The following is an 18,171-nucleotide window of genomic DNA, read 5'->3' on the forward strand; positions in this document are numbered from 1 at the left end:
AACATAGGCTGAGGTTATAATAATGGTTGCTTTTTATATTGCGTTATACAATAAAATAGCATTTTATATATGAAAATTCATTATATACTACCTGAATCATCTCATGACTAAGCACATCCAGGGATAACACAGAACTTCAGTCTTTAGAGACCAACCCAGCACTAATTCTAATCAAACGAGACACATAGACTTGTCACTCGGTACACGTTGCTAAAACTATGGCCAACAGACTATCAAAATGGAATTCGGTGGTTCGGCTTTAGTATGTTAACGTAAAATATTTCTTATCTCTTTTATTACCTGCTTTTTCCCAAACCCAAAACTACGCTTCTATGAACTTGGAGCTGAATCTCTTTTCATATCACTGACAAGGTAAACAAGAGACACAAATCCCATGATCCTATGTCTTAAGTAGTCACTTTCCTTAGCCCAAATATGCAATCATTTCATGCTTCAAGTATGAAATCAGGGGGAAAATCTGTGCACTAAAAATAAAAGTTATTCAATAAAATTATATCACAAGCAAAGTTGTCGGGGGGGGCGGGGTGGATAATAGCTCCGAGTCCCAAAATGTCAGACTATTTTGTATGTTTCGGTCCCATACAATGAACTAACTACGTAACAGAAAGAGGTTTCACGTGCTCTAGTGAAAACTCTCAAGACTGTTTTTAAAACAAATAGTGCCACCAAGTGATTACTGTCATGGAAAATTATGACAACTCTAAAGAATATCTGGCTCGAAGTCCCAAGCAGTAAAACGCAAAGGTATTACCGAATCGTAATCATTTGGAGAGCTTTCTTAACCTTTATAAGCAGGCCTCTTCATAATGTATTTATTGCAATGATTTAACACTCGATAATCATAAAATCTACTGAAAGAATATCATTTATACAAATTCATAAGTGGCTCATAACACGGTGTCAGTGATTGATAAGAAAACATTAAATAGCAGAATGACTGGAAACTTTCTGATTGGCATTCCAAAATGTATGCATTACTGACAAATTTCTCAGACTTGAACCCTAGACCATCCCGAGAAAGAATTATATATTTATACAAACCATAAGCCACTCAGCAACGATGTGAACTTTCTGTAAAACTGTGGTTTTTCTCAGAGGAGAAAAGCTTATTTATCAAGACCATCGAACATAAAGAAGCAATTAAATACAAACCAATTCGCATAACCAACATAACATTTTCCGTTGAAAATCAAAACTTTTCAACCTGACAGATACGTCTGCTGAGAGAATACCATTTTAAAAGAAAAAAAAAAAAAACACAGCACAAATCAATTTCCCTCACCAAAAGTGCAGTCAAAAGTTTACTATAAATTATAGCCTATTGTAATACCATATATACGGACGAGCAGATAAAATCAGTTTCTCTTTTCCCAAAAGTGCCTCTGGACATCTAGGCTCGAGGAAATAAACAACCAAGGTCGTATATGGTTTTGTACTTTTCTTTTGCAGGCTTTTCCTGCTTCACCTTCAATATTCTTTTTAAATATCAGAAGCGCCTGAACAAACCTCAGAAGGATCATCGACACTTTTCTATCAAAGGCATCATTCTTGTATAATTCTGAGCTGTAGCTTTCAACCCCTGACCAGATAAATTCATCCGACCAAAAACCACGAGCTAGTCTCTGGAAACACGATAAGATCCTTGCCGTTTTAACTTGAGGACCATACTCACTGGCATACGTGTCCTCCTTCATCCTCTACCGCCTTGCCGAAGCCCCAGGGAATGGAGAAGGTCTGCCAAGTCTCTCCTTCGTGATCCTCATCCATGGTAGGAAGGCAAAATAGCTCACCTTTTCCTAAGGATGGAAAGAAAGAACTCTGTTCTTTATTCTTTTATAAGAAGAATGACGGTACCCTAACAAACAACTGCCAGATGAGAAGAACAAGAGAAGAATCGATGCTGGGAGGCCAATCATATTTCATCACTCAGCTACTTGGAAACCAGATATGCTTAGACGATCACGTGCTCCAAGAGATTTAAGGATGCAGAAGAGGAGTAGCTCTGTCTTTCAAATTATACAGGAACTTTATCCCCCGACCATGAGCAAGATGCACGGGTTACTCACTTAAAAAAAAGGTAAAAATGGAATCGGGTTTGGCATCGAGCATACAAATCGACAGGTGAAGAAACAGGAATTCTAATGTTCTGTCACTGACCCCTCTGAATCGGGACAACCCAGCGCAGTTAGAATGGAAGAGATCGCACACGGGGCACGAAGCAGCACCTTCTGAAGGCCCGAAGAGGCCGGAACTGCAGCTTCAGCGTTTGCCTCTGATGAAAATGAGTATTTGCTCCTCCCCATCTAAGAACTCACTATGGGATATTTGGTGCTCTGAGCTGGAATGAAGCCACCTGCACGCAATCCTCACAGCTCTCCTAGATTTCGAAGTGCTATCTAACTTCTCTCATAGCTTTGTTTTTCATCCAGATTTGAGATTTAACATGTCTACCTTAAAGCTATTTGCAAGTTGCCTTTTTTTTTTTTTAATGCCTACAGCACCTGGTCTTCCTAGGTGGTCTCCTATCCAAGGACTAACCAGGCCCGACCCTGCTTAGCTTCCGAGGTCAGACGGGATCAGGCACGTTCGGGATGGCACGGCTGTAGACAAGTTGCTCATTTTAATGCCAGATCCTACCCAGTAATTTAAACTCAGAAAGCACTGGCTTCCCATGACATAGATGGGGGACATTTGGAGTACACTCTGTAGAGTGGTATGGAATGTCCCTTTGACACTATATCGCCATTTCTCAGCCTCGGCCTTACTGAAATTTGGGGCTGGATACTTCTTTCTTGTGGGCCTGCGCTGTACACTGGGGGACATTTGGCAGTGTCCCTGGCCTCTACTCACTAGATGTCAGTAGCAACTCCCCAGTTGTGACACCAAAAATATCTCCAGACATGCTGGGAAAATTTCCTGGGACCAAGAGACCAAAGAAAGAGGCCGGCAACTCCAGAATTACATCAAGAGCTAAGTAAGGGAACTTACGGACAGAACCCTAAGAGGCAGCAAGATGGTAGAACTCCACACCCAGAAAGCAATGGGGCTTGTTAAATATGGCCAAGGGGCACGTGCTAACGCAGGTGGCTTGTAGCCTCGTGGCCTTGTAGCCTCGTGGCCTTGTAGCCTCGTGGCCCCGTGCTTGTTAAGAGCTTTACAATCCAAAGCCATAAGCAACTTAATGGGGCCAGTTATCTATTCGACAATACTACCTTCAGGTGATGTGGGCCTGCCCCTTGCAGGCGAACAGGCAGCTTGCTTTGTAAAATCGGTCACATTTCGCCTGACAAGACACTGCTAAATGTCCCCTGGGGGCAGACTACCCCCAGGTTGAAACCACTGTTCTAGACCCATTACTTTAATGAAGTTTTTTCAAAAGAAGAAGAACGTTATTTACATTTGAGACAGGCTTATGCCAAAGACAGGTGGTGGGCAAATAATGAAGGCTGTGCATGCACCGCGCATGCACCGCGCATGCACCGGAGGACTCATGCGTAGGGGGCCAATGATTTGTCATAACGGAGACACATTTAAAGTGGAAAATACCAACTCACCATCCACATTTGCCAAGCTGCTCAACCTGTGATGGGTAACTTTGTGTGAACTTCACTGGGCCATAGGGTGTCCAGATATTTGGTTAAACATTATTGTGTGAGTGTCTGCAAAGGTGCTTTGGGAGGACATTGACATTCACATATGTAGACTGAATAAAGCAGGTGGCCCTCCTCGATGTGGGTGGGCCTCATCCAATCCACTGGAGGTCCGATCAGAACAAAAGTTGGCGTGAGGGAGAACTGGCTCTCTCTGCCTGTTTTTAAGTTGGGACATGGGTCTTCCCCTGCATTCTGACTGGAACTTACACAACTGGCTCTGAGTTCCCAGCTTGCAGATGGCAGATCATGGGACTTCTTGGCCTCTGTGATCATGGGAGCCAGTTCTCTGTAATCTCTCTCTCTAGATAGATGATAGATAGATATAGATAGATAGATAGATAGATAGATAGATAGATAGATAGAGATACAGATATATATAGATATGTATATATATATATACACACACACATTATATATGTAGATATTTATTTAAATATTTATATTCTACATATTCTATTGGCTCTGTTTCTCTAGAGAATCCTATCTAATACACTACTATAATTTCCAAGTCTCTAAACCTTGCTGTTTGGAATATGCTAATTTCTCCTCAGTTACATATTCTTTATTCTACCTTGCTTTCTGTCATCCCACTGCAAGTAGGGTTTGTTCTAGCAAACTATCCGAGCTGATCTTTGGTAGCAAAAGAAATCAAGCAGAGATAATGAGGACATAGGTTCCCTGCCTACTCTGATCGGTGCCAAAAAAAGTCCTTTCAATTCGAGACATAACAGCGGTCTATTTAAATTCGGCACTGAGAATATCAGGCAGATAGCTTGAAAAGCAACAGCGCAGTTCAGCAAGTCCACAGTGGCGGACATCTTCTCATTCAGAATGGCACGTCTAAGGGAGAAATCTTGCAGAGGGGAAGTTGTCTCAGGAGAAACAGCCTTCGGAGCATCAGAATTTCCTCTCTGAGCAGGAGTGGGTGCGGTCAAAAGAAAGGCGAGCTCCTCACGTGGTAAACTGTGTCACTAGGCCTTCTGTCCTCTCCAGGGCTGATAGGGCTGATTTTGGAAATGAGCGTGGAGAGGTCAGTCTCTGATGGGCTGATGTTTGTGCTTCAGAGTCGCCGTGGGGAAGGGTACTGAATGGGCAGGGAGAGAGGTGCTGTGTCCCATTCATTTGGGATAAGAAGGAAAAAAAAGACATTCTAATAAAGCAGAATGGGGTTCTGAGAAGGGCAAGCCGTGGCCCCCTCTGTGGACTAAATCGGAAGAGGAAGAAGCTGTCTGCCTTGGGGCTGTCAGGAGGCTCAGTGTGGCCTGGAGGAGGGGGGAGCGTTCTGCGCTGGAGCGCGGGGTCCTAGAAGCAAGAGTTCAACAAATAAAATCTCTTTACTTCCAACCTGTTTTCCATATTTACTCCTTGGCTATGTGCTGTGGATTTTTCTTTTCTTTTTTAAACCCGGAAACACTCATTTCTTAATAATGTCACCAGCTACCAATTGGATTCCTGTACTTGAATGTCATAGCGGGATACCAAAGATGTTTTAGACACCCACTGACTGGCCTGCGCAGTGGCAAATACAAAAGACTTAGGTCATCAGTTGCTACCCTCAAAGGGCGTATGTCCCACGTTTACAGACAGCGATGATAAATATGCGAGAGCAGCAGATCTGATAGATTTCATTTCATGTTTTTATTTTCTGTTTTTACATAAACTGGGATTATTTTGCGTACTTTAAAATACTAAAGGTATACTCTAGTTGAGTGACTTTGAAATTACTTTTGAACATAATCATCTTTTTTGACTAGGCAACAGAAAAATAAGCAAGACTACTATTTTACAGTTGAGAAAATAATTTTATACCCCTTACTTAAAGTTGCTCAGATAAAGTCCTTAATTCTGGGCCTGACATTCAAGGTCTCCGCCATCTCTTCCCAACCTTCCTTTCTGTCTCTTCCTCCCTTCTGCTCTTTCTCATGCCTTCGGCTCCAATTTTATTAAAGAATGCAACGAGCTCTCCATGATTTTCCACCTCGAAACATTTGCGTTTTTTCCTCTTCCTTTCCACTGGAATACCAATTCCTTTATCCCTGACCAAAATCAATCCTTTCTCAAACACCTGACTCATAGCTCACCTCCAAGGAAGCTTTCCACTTTCCCAAGCAAATTAATCTCCCCACCTCACTACTTCTGAAGGGAGTGGTACCTCTGTAAAAGCAGCTTTCACACTCAGCCTTACACTGCAGGTATTTGTGTTCACCTCACTTACTATTCTAGGAGGCTTTCTATAGATCCTTCAGCATTTTCTACATGGATGATCGTGCAATGCACAATGGAATCAGCTTTGCTTCTTCCTTTCTCATCCTTCTCCATGCCCCACCTTCTTGTACAGGTTGGAACCTGCAGTACGATGTTGAAGGAAAGTGGAAAGAATGGAAATCCTTGTTCCTGATCTTATGGGGAAAGCATTAGTAGTACAAAGAGGTGATAAACTGAACTTTAAAATTTTGTCAAGTGTGGTCTTCAATAGTGTGGGATGTAGAGAAAATATTTTTGTGTTTCTGCGGAGCTGGGGATTTTTAAATAAATTTTGCTGAAAACTTGGGCTCCTGAGCTACGAGCGAGCCTTGGGAAGGTAATTTACACACTGTATGAATACTGTGAGCACTCCAGAGAGATTTATCTAACTCTGGGGGTATGTGTGTACACTTCAAGGGCAAATGAGGCTCACGACCTGGGACAGCCAGAGACATCCAGGCTTATGTGGTCTGGAAATATATTTAATTACATTCCAAAAGGTAAGAGAGAGAACCTGGGTTCATTTCATCCCATCCCTAAGGACCAAAAGTTTTATTCCCTCTTTATGAGAGAAGAGGGGGATGTAGCTGCCCCTTTCTTCTGTATATAAGCAGAGAAACTCCATTTTTCTCTATTTCTCACCTATGGATTATCTATCGGGCCCCTCACAGAAGAGCTATTTCCACTTGGCCCCTGATACCCCAGGGCTAAGGCTTGGGGCAAGGGGGCCAATGCAGTGATTATTACATAAATAACACTAATGATAGTCTATCTCTGATTCAGAAAACCTCCTGGCACATTCGGGATAAAATTAATGAAGATGAATATCAAAAACCCAATAAAAAGACACTGGGCTTTGATTTCTGTCTCTGTTGCTGCAGGAGGCTGTAAAGGAAAGGTCCTAATTTTCTGAGAAATGGCAAATGTCCTCAGGTCAAAAGCAGCTTCTGTACTCATTCACCTGTCATGTTTCTTATTTTTTTCTTCACATTTTTTCTTTTTCTTTTTAATTGTGATAAGTAAATATATATATATAAAATAAAACTTACATTTAAATTTAAATCATTTTAAGTGACATCAAATATATTAAATATTCACGATTCTGTGCAACCATCAACACTATCCATTTCTGGAATTTTTTCATCTTCCCTAAATGAAACTCCATCCCCATTAAACACTAATTCCACATCCCACCTTCCTACAGCCCCTGGTAAACTCCATTCTACTTTCTGTCTCTATGAATCTGCCTATTCAAGGAATCTCATGTAAGTGAATTCGTACAGCATTTATTTATTCTTTTGCGTTTGGCTTATTTCATTCAACATAATGTTTTCAACGTTGCAACATGGATGAGAATTTTATTTCTCTTTGTAGATGAATAATATTCCTTGTATGGATAGACCACATTTTGTTTATCTGTTCATCTTCCGATGGACACTTGGGTTGTTTCTACCTTTTGGGTATTATGACTAATGCTGCTACAAATATTGGTGTACACGTATCTGTTTGAGTTCCTGCTTTCAATTCTTTTGAGTATATACCCAGGAGTAGAATCGCTGGGTCATATGGTAACTCTATGCTTAACTGAGGAACTGCCACACAGTTTTCCACAGCAGCCACACCATTTTTCATTTGCACCAGCAGTGCTTAAGGGTTCAATTTCACCACATCCTCGCCAACATTTGTTATTTTACATTTTCCTTCACTTTCCTTTACTTTTGTCAGCTCTTCAGTAATTTCAAGCTTTTTAAAACATATTTTATCCAGAGAATTGGTCTGAATAAGTGACACTGCCACTCTCAGAAACAGGAGGTCTCCTTTTATTCCTTTTATGACTCTCTATGGCAGTACCACACAGAGTTAGCACAATAAGCCTCAAAGAGCTGTCATTGGCTCTATAGCATCAGGGGAAAGTTTTATTTTTGATAGAATGCTAACAACAAGGACAGCTTTCATTTTACATTAAAATATATATTATTTTGAATTCCTATGTGCACTTTTAGTACTTCTCCATATACACAATTCAGCCCTTCTCATGTGGCTGACACTCTGTCAACATATAATGAACATATAAACTCTGAAAAATGCACCATCCACAGAATAAATGATTTTAAGTTGAAACCACCCTTTGGAGAGCAGCTTGCTTAATGTTTCGTAAAAATGGTTTTCTCTAGTCAAAATAAAAGCCGAATTTAACGAACACCGCGGAAATGTTAGCGCTACTTTTCTGTCACCTAGATGCTATTGTTTATTTTTCTATTGCCTTTTATTTTCTCGGTAAAAGAGTGAGGACATATCACATGGCTTGCTGAGGATGAAACTGATCTTTTTCAACTTTGAATTTATAGTTAGAACTAATAAACACAGAATAAAATTTTTATCCTTCCTTTTATCCTTCCTACGAAAAGAAAATGTCATTGAAAACATGAACTGCCTACAGTCCTTTGAAATCGAATGAGAAAATGTCCTCCCAAACCCTTTCGCTCAATCTAAATGCTCCAGTAATATTGTTCAAGGTTCAGATAAGCTGACTATTAAGTAAATTAGCTTCGAACATACAAATGGCATTCAAAAACCTGTCTAGCCATGAAAGATTTAAGTTCAATTGTACCTACTATGAAAAATGAGGAAAACATTAGAAAAGTTCATTACTTAGAATACACAGAGCAATCCATATTTTCTATACATCTAGAATCAGACAGGACTTTGCTCAAACAGGCCCTGTGCATTTTTCAGGGGGCACCATTTCGTAAAACTCAGAAAGACGGAGTTTCATATTTCCATCAGTCTTCCTTACGTGTCATTCATTCAATATTTACTGAGCACCAAGAGTGAGCCAGGCACTGTGCTAGTCAGTAGGGCTAAAGAAATGAATAATGTCTGGGCCAGTTCAGCAACTTCGGTGTCTCCGTCCCCACAATGTTTGAGACTGCTGGTTGCAGTTTTACTGTGCTCAGTTTTTGCTTCCCTGCCTGAGCCCTTTGAATCGATGATTCTACACTCATCTACTATTTGGTTCTCAACATGGCGTTATCCTTGGGCATCGGTACTTAGGTCTGCCTCACTCCAGCCATCCTCTGCATCTTCTAAACCAGCAGTCCCCAAACTTTGTGGCAACCAGGACCGGTGCTCCTGTGAGAATCTAATGTCTGAGGATCTGAGGTGGAGCTGAGGTGGTGATGCCAGCGCTGGGGAGCGGCTGCAAATACAGATGAAGCTTCGCTTGCTGGCCCTTAAGTCTAGTTGCAATGCCCAATGCTCCCAATAAGACTTGAGATTAACAACGACAGATGAAATTGAGGACTCGCATTATATTTGAATTTCAGATAAACAATGAGTTTTCTATTGTAAGTATATGCCACATAATATTTGGAATGGGGCATAGTTATACTAAACAATTATTTGATATTATGTGAAACCCAGATATACCTGACCTGTATTTTTATTTGCTAAATCTGGTAACCCTGGTCAGGGCGAATAAAATATATTCTTCAACGTGCAATATCTTTCTTCAACTCACATTTGGCATTCGTTGAGGACCACTCCTGGGGATTTTAACTCCCTTGCATTTGCAGCCAAGCATGTCTCGGCAGCCAGATAAAAGCCTCTGGCAGAGAGTGATAGGTGCTCGCAGCAAAGCCAGCAGAAATAGTGTGTGCCAATGGGCTATGAACAGGCGCCGCCGTGACAGCATCTGCTATACTGATATATATCCCTGGGTCATGAGCCCCACATAAACTGCATTAATTTAGGAGTCAAAACGTTAAGTCCAAAATTCGTGGCAAGTAAGAATTGGGAAAGACCTCAGAGCTAATCTAGTCCAACTACCTCATTTCACAGATCGACACGTTTTGGCTCAGAGTTTCTTATTCATAGGCAAAGAGTTACCTATTGGCAAGTCCAAGATGCTGTTTCTATTATTGTTAGGTCACCGTCAAATAGTGATGAGTAATTGGGGAAAAATTTTCCCATTTCACAGACCCTGGTCCTAGCACTCCACGCACAAGGGAAAAGCAGCAATCTGAATTTGGTTAGGAGCGGGGTGTCAGGCGAGCACCAGAGTTATCCGGGCGTTAGGTAGACTCAGAAGTGCTCTTCTCCCCATGAGCTGAAAACCCAACCTCCTGCTTGGATCTGGGAGGCAGCGTAGGATGTCAATTAGGAATCGAGCCTCTTGCAGGCGGAGGTTGTCCTGCCCCAGCGCCATGTCACTGCCCTTTTTCTGCTCCCCGTTTTCAGGTCGACAAGGTGCCTGGCCTTCCCCAGTCCACACCAAGATTTCACATAGAGAAATCCACCTGGGGGAGGATAGAGCTTCTCCAGGTGGTGCAAGGCTGGGCTGACTTCTCCACTCTATCTCTCTGCTCTTTCTCCAGAAGGGACCCACACAAACCTTAGAGATAGGCAGAAGCCTTCCTCTGATTCCCTTCCAAATTTGGGCTAAAAATCAAATGGGATCATGGTATGAAACCTCTAAATTTCTATAGATTTATAATCTATAAAAGATAACATATAACTGAAATATTTCCCCCCGGCCCAAACTGTCACATACAAGATGCTCAATAAATGTTTAATGATTGAGGAACGGAGTCCCTGAATTGGAACTTATTGTTTATCTGCACAGAAAAATTCAATGTATTCTACTTCCTTTTGCTCATTTTGTTAGAAGCTCCTGACTGCATGATTTAATTGTAATGTTCGCACGCTGTTATCTGTGATATAAGGTGCAGTCAGCAGTAACAGGAGTAGCTAAGGACAAGGATGGCAAGTATGGAAAGAAATATCCGATGCAAATTTTATGACCTGAACAAATTTTTACAGATCTAATGATCTTTGAAAGGTATCCAAGAGGCTCTTATTTACTTAAGTATTTATAATTTAAACCCAAACAAGAAAATCAATCAAGATAATACAATTGATTCTAACTTAATAAAGACAGATTTTTCTTCCCAAACCAGAATTTTCCTCCTGTGATATGCAGCAATTGATCATTTTCTTATCTGGCCCATAAATGAATTCACAGTAAGTCAAAGAAATTCAACCGGAATTTTAATGTTATATTAAAATTATTTATAATTTATATAAATATAAAGTATAACATTATTTTTTCAGTTCTTAACTCCATATACCAGACCCACACTTAAAGCATTATAGATCGTAAGTGAATCCACTTATCGGAGTTACGTTTCAAGCTCTTTCCTTTTATTTTAGTAAAGCCCTTGGGGAAAGCTGTGGGAAGGCACTGAGCAGCATAATGAGTCTATTGCTCCAAGCACTTAAACACCAAACCACAAAAATGAACTCAACCTGTAATGTTCCATATGTCCTCACGATACACGTGGTAAAATCTTTATATCCGTGCATGAAAGCATAACTTCTTAAATCATGTGTTTTCTGAGAAGATAATGGTCCAAACCACTTTGAATTTCTTGATGGACATAGCACCTTTGACTCCTGAAAATCCAGGTATGAGTTCTGAAAAGGATCTTGACACCAGTGAGTCCATTCGACTCTGAAAAGGATCTTGACACCAGTGAGTCGAATGGACTCACTGGTGTCAAGATCCTTTTCAGGATCAATGCCCGGAGATTTAAGCGATGTCCTCCAGCCCAGGGGTAAGCAAACTTTTCCTGTAAAGGGCCAGAGAGACATCTACTCAGCTCTGCCATTGTATACTAAAGGAAATACTTCGACCGATGAGTAGAGCTGTGTTCTGATACAACTTTATTTACAAAAACGAGTAGAGGCCTGGACTTACCCTGTGGGCCACGGTTTGTCTGATCTTGATCTAGATCGCACAGCAGAATAATGTCAGAGCCAGGCCAGACCCAGCATCCATGACTGGCTGTGTTTATTTATTCACCTAACTAATACCTATTAAGAGCCCGCTGAGTGCCAGACATGAGACTGGATGATAGGGCATTCGGGTAGTTGATTGACTCCAAGTTCAGATGGTAATATTTTGGCTACAGGGATAAAATTTAGCAGTCTCCACTAATTGTGTCTCAAGAAAACATCTCCAATTGGAGATCAGATTTCTGATCGTGGAAATTATCTATGGGACACGAACATCTGATCTCCTTTAGAGCTAATAGCATAATACATCTGCAGTCGTAGGTCCCTGTTCTCAAATGCATTGGCGACCGGATAATTCTCTTATCAGAAATGAGCCATCAGAATTTCCAGGACCAGCATCCCTTCCCAAGCCCTGGGTCATGAGCGTTCCTTTCGAATTCTCAGCATTCGGCTCAACGCACAACCACCCCATCCTTCCTAATAGTGTCTCTGCCAAATGAAATCTTGGGGAGACACTGGTTCCAGAGACAAATGAGAAGACCGGATCCAAAGGGTCGGGCTCGAGTGAAGCAAAGGAACAGGAGAAATGATGCATCATCCTTCGAACCTTTCTATAAATATCTACCAGCTCCAACAACATTCTGGGGATATAGGAGTGAGCGGTGGGTCCTGTTCCAGAGGGGCTTAATGTTGTGGGGGTGAGGGAGTGGCATTAAACAGATAGCGATAAGTCCTGTGAACATAAATAAATGAAAGTGAGTCATGAAATAGAGTATGACAGGGGCCGAGGAGAGAGAAGTGGACTGTATAAAACACAGTGACCAGGGAAAGCTTCTTCAAGAGGGTGTCTTTTGAATCAAGTCCCACGTGAGGCCAAAGAGCCTGCTTCATAGAAATCACGGAAATAAAAACCACCAGTTCAAATGTCCTGAGGCAGGGACTTGTTTCGTGTGTTCATTGCAGTCAGATCGAGCAGGCAGAATGGCGTGAGACGAGGTCAAATCAGAAGACGCGGTGGCTGCGACCCCTGTGACTCAGTGTCTATGAAGCAACGTTCATGCTCCACGGGGGTACAGGATAAAAATCTCAGCACTTTTATTTAAAAGTATTTTTTGTCTAAAGTAATAGGAAAGAAATTAACAGCTCATATAAAGATCGCCACTGGTGCTCTCTCTCAGTCAGGGTGTCTGAAGCTCACGAACCAGGTGTGTTACTGGAAATTTCTTGAGGGAAAGGAATTATCGAAGGGTCTGTCAGGCACCTGCATCACTTTTGCTCTGTTGCAGCTTATATGTGAATTTACAGTGATATTCTCCGCTTGTAACTAAATGAACCCTCACACAAAACACGAATGGCTTAAAAAGTTCTGCGCAAAAAAATGAAGGATTGAAAGTGATGTAAATAACGCAAGCGCAAGAGAAAAGCAAGAAAAAAATAGAGTTCACGTTTTTCCCTCTCCTAGTACAAGTTCTTTAGCAGCGACGAGTCTTGGATAAAAACAATAACGGCCTAATTCAATACTTTCAAAAGTGCCTGATTCTCCCAGTTCACAGAATGATTCAGTAGTTAAGACACATATATGGACATGTAAATATTTCCAGATTTAGAGACACAGGTACATAAGTAAAAATAAGAGATTCTCGAAACTACTCATCAGTAACGTACTCTAACATTTTCCCTTCTGTTTTACTGAAAAGCGATATTAGTTAATATTATCATCCACCAATACGTTGTGACACGTAGCTTGAAAAATACTGGTACGATCAGTTCCGATGAGAAATCAGCCTCACAAAATCAAAATTAAGAAGACTGTCTAAACGTGGATTAACATCCTGTTGATCATCAGTCTCACCACGAAAGTGTATTTTCTCCCTTAGAAATTGGCTAATGGTAGCATGAAGTCATCACGATTGGCAACGTATTTTAAAAAACCATGAGACAACACTTAGTCCATTACTTTATGAAATTTTACTAAACTTGATGCATATTTAAGTATCTTTTAAGAGCTCTTAATACATTAATTCTTATCATTCATATAATTAATTCATATCATCTGTAAACATACATACATAGACAGACACATGTGTATATGGACAGCCTTACCATTTTTTTGCTGAGGTGATGTAAGTTTGGAGATCACCACTGTCGCTCACAGAATTTGTCTACTCTGGACCTTCAGCAGCCATCGGTGAATTTCCAGGTCCCCGCAACTGAGAACTGTACTTGTTTACTATGTTTCTCCTGTGACTGCCTAAACTCAATGTTCATGGTCCTTTATTACCTGAACTGGTAGCTTGGAAACTGTATCTCCTTTGTGAGGTCATTCTCTCCAAAGCAAGTGATTGATGGACATAAGACATCATAAGGTCAGGCCACAGAGTAGTTATTCCTATGCCAAAGCCTTGGATGAACTGGTTTGTTTTGATTCAACTTTCTCTATAATCTGGGAAGCCTTTTAGAAAAATCAAAGGGTCGGGCCTGGTTAGTACTTGGACAGGAGACCACCTAGGAATACCAGGTGCTGTAGGCATTCAAAAAAAAAAAAAAATAGAAAAATCAAATGTGTAAAAGGATCTGGTGTGTCCCAATCGCCACTCAGTTTACGGTTACATAATCTGCTCTGGTTAAGAGAATTATTGTTGGAGAGAGAGAAACAATCCTGGACTAGTCATATTAGATATATGGACCTCGGTCAATGTCTTAGCTTCTCTATGCCTCAGTTTCCATATTCATAAAATTCTGAAGATATTTACCTAATCCTATCATAAGAATTAATTAGAAAATCTATGGAACAGCCATTAGCACAATCCTTGGCACAGAAGGAGCGCTCCATGAGCTGTTTCTATCACTGCTGCGATTGTAAAAATTGTCTTTCTTGTGGAGATTTAATTCCGAGTAGCACATCTTTCCATGATGTACACCGCTCACGCAGATGTGCTTTAAAAAAATCAAGTCACACATTTTCACATTCACGAATAAGAAAACAATGCCACGCTAATGATGTTTGCAAGAAAACTAAAACAATCTTTGAGTCAAATCAGCACTGCTGTGTGGGTCACTTTGTTTCTGTGGCCACTAGGTCAACTTTCAAAATGATTGCGAACACTCACCTGAATTTTTCAAAGATGAAGATGAAATGGAAGGGCAGGGTTTAGAATCTTGCATTTTATTGTCCACTCTCTGGGTAAAGTTAGGTCATTAAGTCGCTTATTTTTTTCTCTTGGTCTGTTTTCCATCCACCTGTAAGATAAATCATATCTGGTTTTGACTATCTTCTTTGTACAAAACGTGTTATATATTTTTAAAAGACAGCGTAATTCACTCGGTTTTACTCATTGCAAGAATACTTCTCCTGGGAACATCACGAATGGATGTTCTGCTAACTTTACTACTTCCACCATCCTCAACTTAAATACCGATTAATGTTATAAAACTATTGGTAACAGTAAATTATAAGACTCGTTCACATTTTTCTGCACAAGAACAAACATTTACTAGAGAAAAACGTATTTTACTATAAAAGGAAACACATTTTACTAGAAACGGAAGTCAAGAATGCTGACAAAATCAAAGAGCGATAAGATCAATGCAAAGTGTCCATTAAACTCCTCTCGATTTTGGAATGCATCTCTGTTTTTAGGGGATTAGCAGATAAGCGGAAGTCTTCATGGATAAAGGAGACATCAGTTCTCTAGAATATTCCCAAAGCAACAAAAGAATGACGGGATAGTGTTGCATATAAAGACGAGAGTCCTGACTACTTTCATATTTGCTAAATAACCCCTCAGTCACTCGGGACGAAGTACATGCTTTTCCCAAAGGATACCAGAAGCTCCTAGTGTCCAAATGTGCATACAAATTGAAACCACTGGCCATTTCCCTTTCTCTTCTCCTTTCCCTATTCAAAGACTCAGCTCACTCTCCTGGGCTCTCGCATCCTTTAGGTGGCTTCTTTTGTCTTCTGTCCTCGCCCTTCAGGTATGTCTGACTACCTGCTTAGTGCTGTCAATGCAATGCCAACCACACCCCAGCTTCTCTCTGCTTCCCCCCTCATTCTTTCACCCTCGTGAACTTTCCCAGCAGTCTTTGTTTATTTATGACATATATTCCCAGCAGAAGTTATTTTCACAGATCTGTGCAATGTAACTTGCCAAGGCCGCAAAATGTGTGGAAATTCAGCTTTCTCTTTCTCTGCCTCTGCCTGGCAGCCTATTGTCTCCTGTTGGCATCTGCAGCAAAGCTGCAGCCTAAAGTTGTGACAGTCCACGATATCCAAGGCAACGAGTGGCAGGGTCCTAAACATAGAATTACTTCAGTGCAAGACAAAGCATCACACAAAGCTGACGAACAGACGAACAGAGCCCATGCTTTAACATACGTCTTTATTAATGCTGAGTCAAAGTCATTTCCGGCTGTCATAAGAGTTCTTTCACAAATTAGGTAAAGAAGGAGCATTGTAAATTAAGAAATTGTATGGCCATGTCATAATTCATGATAAAATGTATTAGAGGGACACCGAGGAGAAAAAATAATGGAGAAAAGAATTTCTAAGCAGTCTTTGTCAAACACTTAAGACATCATTTCTTTCTAAGTCAGGCACACTAAATTGGAGGCAGAAATTATGGTTTTAGTTTGCATTAACTAGAGTTGAAATAATGTTTTCTTTAGTCATACATATGACTTTAGTCATAGTTTATGACTGAACTATGAAATAACCTGTCATCATTCTGGTAATAAGTCAAAAGCTTTAAGTGACTCCCCACTCCCCACACCCAGGGTCCCCAACAGGGTGCTGTACCTCCATAATCACCACCGGTTCCACAAGTAGCCTAGCAACCTAAATAAAAGCAGCGTGCTTGCCATACAAACGCATCTTCAAGTCAATTTCCTTAGCCATGCACCTTCGACCATGTTGCTACCTTGAAACACCTGGAGTTAATCCTGGTCCTTCCTCTAAGATGCAGAAGTCAAGACGACATTAAACATCCAAGGGTTTTATTAGCGGAAATGCCTGTGCAAAGGGAAATATGGATGGAACCAGGCAAGGTTACGAGAGCTGAAAGACCAACTTTCACTTGGGTGAAAGCACCCTCGATGCCCTCAATGTCTAAGGAAGGTTCGGCGAAGCTGTCTGGGAGTTCTCGAGTCAAGGTCAACCAACAAAGGAGTCTGTATCTTCTGGAACAGCACACCTTGATATCTCCTCCCCACTTGGTCACTGATGGGGAAGTGGCTAATGGCAGGCAAGATCCAAATCAATTCCAGAGGGCAGAAGCTGAGGACCTGGGACAAATGCTCCACAGTATAGGAGGTCTGCAAGGTGCATTCTGGGAGCTGACATATCACTGCTATGTAGAAATTCAAAACCGTACAGCTGTACAATAAATCTTGAGCCTGGCGTCCAAATTTCCCTGATCTCCACCTAACCTATGTGTAAACTTTAATTTCTAGCTCTTCCTTTTTTGATACCTCAGCATGAATCCAAGTTCTTCCTTGGTCCTCACGTGAGCCCCACAGGTGACCAAAATGCTTTCCCTCGCGCTATTTCTTCCCTCTAATATTTCCCCACCTCAAACCCTACTTTCAAGATCCTACCTATTCTGTGGAAGGTCTATCTAAAATGCCAAACCAATGAGAAGACTGTCCTCAAAACTCTTGCCCGCTACGACCATGTCACCTTGAACAAGCCCGATCTCGTCTGATCTCGGTAGCTAAGCAGGGTCGGGCCTGGTTAGTACTTGGATGGGAGACCACCTAGGAAGACCAGGTGCTGTAGGCGTAAAAAATAAAAAATAAAGGATCGTAAGCTGACAAGGTCCTTGCAATCTGTGAGGTCAACCAAGGGTTGCCTCGCCAAAAACAAAAACAAAAAAACAAAAAAACAAAACAAAACAAACAAACAAAAAAACGCAAAAAACAAACCCTTGTCCCCAATCCATCTGCTCGGCCCTTATCCTACTAGAAAGGTTCTCCTCCACCTCAGAACCTGCGTGGGACTTCACCTGCTTGAACATGAGCGCTTAGAGTATTAAGCATTTTCTGCTGGCTTTAGTTGTTATCAGTTTTATAGCAAACCCCAGAAGGACTGCACACACTTCAAGTTTTTATTCCTGTAATATTGTGCAAACATTAAATTGAATAAGTACATTAATTAAAGAAAGACAGATTCTGGCCTGGTGCATATTTATCGACCCAGGACTAAAAATAAAACTAAGAAATCTTCTTTATTTCTTATTTTCATGTTCGTGCTATTTTTTAAATAAAATAAACAGGAACTATGAGACCAAAAGGAATATCAATTTGAACATCCGAGGCAAAAAATCCAACAGACCTCACCCTCAGAAAGGACACCATCGCCGCTGCAGTCATGGAAAAATTCTCACAGTATAATTAGCTGACATAGGAAATTGACCCAATAAATGACTTTTGTGAGAGATTTAAATATAAGATCCGTTAA

General features: G+C 41.0%; 1 long non-coding RNA gene and 2 pseudogenes across 1 annotated transcript in view; 1 reads left to right on the forward strand and 2 right to left on the reverse strand.

Annotated features, from left to right (window-relative positions):
- Positions 1–1,288: 1,288 nt before the first annotated feature.
- The window catches only part of LOC120611570 (uncharacterized), a 62,243-nt gene continuing 45,360 nt past the window's right edge, over positions 1,289–18,171 (reverse strand). Inside the window, exons 3-4 of the long non-coding RNA XR_005655229.1 lie at positions 14,825–14,954; positions 1,289–1,817 (exon numbers count right to left, since the gene is read on the reverse strand). This is a non-coding gene — a long non-coding RNA (uncharacterized LOC120611570). The remainder of the gene's footprint in view (positions 1,818–14,824; positions 14,955–18,171) is intronic.
- LOC120611870 (uncharacterized) lies at positions 2,511–2,629 on the reverse strand (annotated as a pseudogene).
- LOC120611874 (uncharacterized) lies at positions 17,375–17,493 on the forward strand (annotated as a pseudogene).

The sequence above is a fragment of the Pteropus medius genome, unplaced genomic scaffold, assembly GCF_902729225.1.
Source record: "Pteropus medius unplaced genomic scaffold, Ma_sr-lr_union100, whole genome shotgun sequence".
Taxonomy (NCBI): Eukaryota; Metazoa; Chordata; class Mammalia; order Chiroptera; family Pteropodidae; genus Pteropus; species Pteropus medius.